The sequence below is a fragment of the Moschus berezovskii genome, chromosome 16 (assembly GCF_049115385.1).
Source record: "Moschus berezovskii isolate FMDL1 chromosome 16, NW_MosBer_1.0, whole genome shotgun sequence".
Taxonomy (NCBI): domain Eukaryota; kingdom Metazoa; phylum Chordata; class Mammalia; order Artiodactyla; family Moschidae; genus Moschus; species Moschus berezovskii.
The window spans coordinates 63,277,987-63,283,986 of record NC_142475.1 but is presented as its reverse complement, the minus strand read 5'-3'; the positions used below and the strand labels follow the sequence as shown (position 1 = coordinate 63,283,986).

General features: G+C 42.0%; 1 long non-coding RNA gene across 1 annotated transcript in view; it reads right to left on the bottom strand.

Annotated features, from left to right (window-relative positions):
• Positions 1-2,597: 2,597 nt before the first annotated feature.
• The window catches only part of LOC129560441 (uncharacterized), a 37,353-nt gene continuing 33,950 nt past the window's right edge, over positions 2,598-6,000 (bottom strand). Inside the window, exons 2-4 of the long non-coding RNA XR_008686765.2 lie at positions 5,327-5,471; positions 4,002-4,152; positions 2,598-2,953 (exon numbers count right to left, since the gene is read on the bottom strand). This is a non-coding gene — a long non-coding RNA (uncharacterized LOC129560441). The remainder of the gene's footprint in view (positions 2,954-4,001; positions 4,153-5,326; positions 5,472-6,000) is intronic.

Genomic DNA, 6,000 nt, shown 5'->3' with positions numbered 1-6,000 from the left:
TGAACTGAGGGCCATAATACCTGAATTTGAATCCCATTTCCACCATGAACACGCTGTGACCTTGTGACCTTACTTGTCTCTCCATAGCCCTTCATCAGTACCCTCAGTGGTGAAGTGGAGGGAACACCATTCTTTCTTTTACTTCTCCTTTTGACTTGTGGGATCTTAGTTCCCCAAGCAAGGACTGAACCTGAGCCTATTCAGTGACAGCATGCCCTCCTAAGCACTGGATTCCAGGGATTTCCTGATACAGTTATTTCTAAAGGTTCTTACGAGGATCACAAGAGACTCTGAGTAGAGGCCCTAGGAGACTATCTGGCTTCACGTAAATGCTCAGGTGGTTTAGCAGCTAAGTCGTGTCCAACTCTTGCGACACCATGGACTGTAGCCTGCCAGGCTCCTCTGTCCAAGGGATTTTCCAGGCAAGAATACTGGAGTGGGTTGTCATTTCCTTCTCCAAATGCTCAGGAATGGTAGCTATTCCTTCCTGCGACACAGGGATACTCCCTCCCATCTCACCTGTAGCTGTGGGGAGCATTGGGTACTAGACACAAAGCACCTGGCCCTGTAAATGTAGTGATTACTATTGCTAATATTGATTCCCCAGAACAGATCAAAAATAGAAAAGCACTTACAACCTCCTTAGGGGTTGTGCAGAGAAAATTCAGCACTGGAAATACCTGGACATTCTTCTTCCTTAACTAGTTCATTCTCTAGGGTTACGAGTCTTAAAAACTTTTGAGGACCATGTCCCAGAGACAAAAGATCCAAGGAGGAAATCTCTACTTTTAATGCTTGATTTCCAAGAGGTGCCCTTTTTTTCCCTCTGGAAAATGGACAGCAGGCGGGATGGCACTCACTTCAAAAAAACCCAAAAAAACCCTCTCTCTTCTATTCAGGGGCTTTAGAGTTACCTAACTTTAGATATGCCAAATCTTAGGGCAGTGCCATTACTGTGGGCACCAGGCTATCCCAGTACCATCATCCACAGTTTTTTTTTTTTTATTTACTATATTCATAATATATGCACTTAGGAATATATGACTATTTCAATGTGTTGTATTTTTGAATAAAAATGCAATACGAATCCAACTATTATTTTTAAATCATTTTTCTCCACTTAAAAATATATCATAAACTTCCTGCCAGGTCAGTGAAAAAACTTTTATACTATTTTGAATGAGCACTGAATATTATATAGTGTGAATACACCACAATGTTCTTACGTGGCTCTGTGGTAAAGAATCCACCTGCAATGCAAGTGACACAGGAGACGCGGGTTTGATCCCTGGGTCAGGAAGATCCCCTGGAGAAGGAAATGGTATCCCACTCCAGTATTCTTGCCTGGAGAATCCCATGGACAGAGGAGCCTGGCGGGCTACAATCCATAGGGTTGTAAAGAGTCGGACACAACTTAGCACATGAATATACCACAGTGTGTTCAACAAATCCCTGTTTATAGATACATGGGTTGCTTCTCGGGGGCCCTCATTAAAAATGACTCTGAAATGAACATCCTTATCCTTTAAAATTTTTGCATCTAATTTTTAGTATAGACTAACCCACTAGTAGTGGCATGTCTGGTTTAAGGGGAATGTACTTTATCACACTTTTGATAAATGCTGCCTAGTTGTCCTTTAAAAAAAGGCTTTACCAAGTTCTTCATCAAATAATAGGGCTTCCTTGGTGGCTCAGTGGTAAAGAATCTGCTGCCAATGCAGAAAAAGTGGGTTTGATCCCTAGGAAGATCCCCTGGAAAAGGAAATGGCAACCCACTCCAGAAATGGACAGAGAGGCCTGGGGGGCTAGTCTACGGGGTCACAAAAAGGGTCAGACACGACTTAGTGACTGAACAACAACAGCCAGCTGTTTGTGGTGTTAAATTGAAGCACGTTTTTCAGATCAGTTTCTAAGTCACTGGTGGAGGGTAGCTCAGGATCATCTCCTGCTCGTTGGCAGAACCTGGTGAGTCTGAATGAATCATGACAAGGCCTCCCAAGACCTAGCAGACACAGAAAAGAGTTTGAACAACCTTTCTGTTGAAACTTTATTAGAGGAGTGATGGCAACAACTGGTCTTTGTGAAGGCGACTTGGCCGACAGCCTGTACTTCACTGTGTCTCGTAAAGCTTTTATGAAATCTCTGTCATCCCCTTGGTAAGAAGGATGTTGGTCACAAGGAATACACCATCTATGACTTCTCCCAGGTTTCTGATCCTTCCAAGGAGGGAAAGTTAACGTTTTGGGGGCTCTTCCCAAGAAACCAAATTGCTAAAGTTATGGGACTTCTTCCCAGTGGTCAGATCTTGTTTGATGAGAATTACTGTAGCTTTGTGTCATTCTATATTGACTTCCCTGGTGGCTTAGATGGTAAAGCATCTGCCTACAATGCAGGAGACCCGGGTTCGATCCCTGGGTTGGGAAGATCCTCTGGAGAAGGAAATGGCAACCCACTCTAGTACTCTTGCCTGGAAAATCCCATGGACAGAGGAGCGTGGTAGGCTACAGTCCATGGGGTTGCAAAGAGTCAGACATGACTGAGTGACTTCACTTTCTTTCTTATGTCATTCTGGGGCTGGTGGGCTTGGGTGAGAAATCCCTGACATCTGTTGGAATTTGATGACTGAATGGCACAGAGAGGAGAAATGGAGAAAGTAGATGTTTATTGACTCAACACAGACTTGTTAAAAAAATATCAGCTGCATATATAAAATCTCTTTGCATTAAAAGAGAAAAAACAAAATTACTAACTCTCAGGAGAGAAAATGATTATCACTCACTGCTATTTCTCCTAGGTAAGCAGATGATTATACATACCTACGTCAAAGAGAAAAGTTCAGCATGGGTTCGAGTATGGGTCCTTGCAAGGCACAGCCTACCATGGATTTTCCGACATCTACCGACGAGACTTCCTAGGATTTCATCTTTCTATTTTTCTCTTCACCTACTTTCTTCTTTTTCCATATGGGAAAATAGAAACAAAGAAACAACAAAACCAACCAAGATTTAGAATCAGTTTTCCTGGAGTCAAGTCCCCAAGCCTCATTTTTGCCCTCAGCAAAGTGGGCATAATAAGATCACAGGTAAATTGAATATCAACTACCCAGTCAACAGAAAGGTGAAACATGAACTCTGAAGCTTAGCATGTACTCATTTTCATATATTTTACTTTCTGCTTTTAGAAATTCTGCTTCTCCTTTCCTTCTTCTGACCCAGTCTCTGGTCTTCCAGAGACATGTATAGGCATATTTAGCTCTGCTGGTAGATATATGGGTTCTTGAATTTTGAGGTTATTTGAAGACTCCCTGCCCATCTCTTCTTGGTGTAAACTACTGCTCAGGAAATGATGCTAGAATCAGAATAAGCCTCTTTTCCTTTTATGACGTCTTTTTCACTGCTTCCAAACTTTCCATATAGCTTTTCTATTTCTACTTATATCATGTAGGCTGCTATTGTCATAAGTGGTGTTTTTTATTCTTTTCTCTTTCTTTCCTTGTCAGAACATCCTATACAAGGTATTCTTTCATTCCTTCACTTAGGAAACATGTATCAAATACATGGTTCTGAGCACTGTAGTTGGTGCTGGACTTGTCCCTGACTAGTCCAAATGCCTCCTTCAGATTCCCTTAGCTTTTACTATAAATGCCAAGCTCCTTTACCTCGGATTCAAAATCACTTATATACTTATTGCAGTATCTTTTTTAAATTATCTCACTCCATAAAATTATCACCTCTCAGCTCTGGCTGGAACAAGCTCTCTCTCTGCCTTTGCATTTAGCATTATCTCTTCTAGGATGCTGTCCTATCTCTCTTTCACTTGTTGAAATCTAACCTTTAGTGGAGAGCTCAGATGTTAACCTTCTTGAGTATCCTTCCTGGGGACCCTTGTCACTTCATATCTGAACCAGTATAATTCAAATTAGTAGTGACCTTTCTAAGCATATAGGAAGACAGTGAGATTTCAAGGTGTTTGAATGAAAACAGAGAAACATCCTGGCTTACACCTTCTTGCATCCTCCATAGGATCTAATAATACAGTGTCTTGGGACATTCCTGGAGGTCCAGTGGTTTTGACTTTGTCTTCCAGTGCTGGAGGTGTAGGTTCAATCCCTGGTCGGGGAGCTAAGACCCCACGTACCTCATGGTCAAAAAACTAAAACATAAAAGAGAAGCAATATTGTAACACATTCAGTAAAGACTTTAAAATACTAAAAACACGCCACTTAGACCAGTGTACTGCTCAACACACACTTGTCTATTTATTGTTTGAATCATATAATAAAACACATACACCAGAAATAATGCTCCCAACAGTTTATTACTTTCCTCTCATTTTGGGGGATGATGTCAGATGTTAAGTTGGTTCAGACTCCTAGCAAAAGTGTCTTTTGCAACTTGGTTGCCACAGCTTCTTAATTCCTCTTCCATCAAAGACCTCTTGCTTGGAAATTCATGTTACCTGGTCTTGCCCAGAGATCTTGGTATCAAGTAGAAAGAGCTGCAGTTTTGCATAGATGTCAAGGTCTGGGTTGTAATTCTAACGGTGAACTGTGTAGTCTTGGAAAAGTTATCTTGCCTCTCTGAGTCTCAGGTCCCTCTTCTACAAAATAGAGTGAATAAGAACTATTGTAGGCCTGTTTTGAAAATCTATTGTGATAATATGTGTATATAGTACTTACTCCCTTACTCAATTCACACGAGGTGCTTATTAAATTATGGATAATGCTGACATGGACCATGAATGATAGAGTGCTCCACATCTTCTAGGACATTTTGGAAGAACCATTGGATTTATAAGGATGCATACCAAACTGACGTGTGGTGGGCTCTCTTGAACTTCGTTTTAGGGAGCTGTCCAGCACCCAACCTTCTTCTCTATTGGTACAGCATCTTTTCTGTAGTCTTGTCGCAGAGTAGGGGCCTCTGCCTCCCACAGATCTCAGAGACTATACACTCAACCCTCATCCTTAAGCCACCAGAGCTGAGTAAACATCCAGGCCTTGGTCCATTAGATGCTTCTGAGGCCTGAATTCTCAGATTTGGGATCCCAGCTGTATGACTCTTGCTTCTGAGGTTTCAAAGCTAAATGACCCCTTAGAATTCACCGACAACTAGGTCAGCTTTGATGGTTGTGTTCAACTGCATTCTTCCTTTTTCCTCTAAGATCATTGTTGCGTTTTCTCGTCCTTAATTATCCACACAATTATGATCTTGTTCTCTAAGCCTCTTGTTCTGTGAGTCTCTGATAAACTTCCAGTAAAACCCGTCCCCTCTCCCCTGTTTCTTGTCTATATGCTCCTTGAAACCCCTCGCTGACAATGACATACCTGTGCAATTCAGGCACTTCATTTGCTGACAAAGAATCCATGGGGCATCAGACTGATCTTTGATCCCATCCCTATGATGGCCTGGTGGGCTCTTCTGCTGCCGTTGTCTTTGCAGCTGGGCCCCGTTGTTTACTTTCTGGGAATCCTGAAAATAGAAAGGATATTGGGTTACTCTCTGGCTTAGCCACTGGCTTTCAAATCACCTCTCTTCTGTCTTTATGGGGGGCACTTCTTGTCTTGAATTATCACCACATTCCAGTCTTTCTCCCCTGCTTTTAGAAGAGTGGCTCAGCCAATGAACTCTGATGCCTCTTCTTTCAACACCTGAACTTGTCTAGAAACATGGTTCTGAAGAATTTATTTACAGGGGAGCAACAGAGAAACAGACATAGAGAACAGACTTATGGATGTGAGGCGAGGGGAGGAGAGGGTGAGGTGTGTGGAGAGAGTCACATGGAAACTTACATTACCATATGTAAAATAGACAGCAAGCAAATATGGTTCAGGAAACTCAAACAGGGGCTCTGTATCAACTTATAGGGGTGGGATGGGGAGGGAGAAGGGAAGGAGGTTCAAAAGGGACGGGATGTATGTGTACCTATGGCTGATTCATGTTGAGGTTTGTCAGAAAACAACAAAATTCTGTAAAGCACTTGTCCTTTAATAAAAAAAAA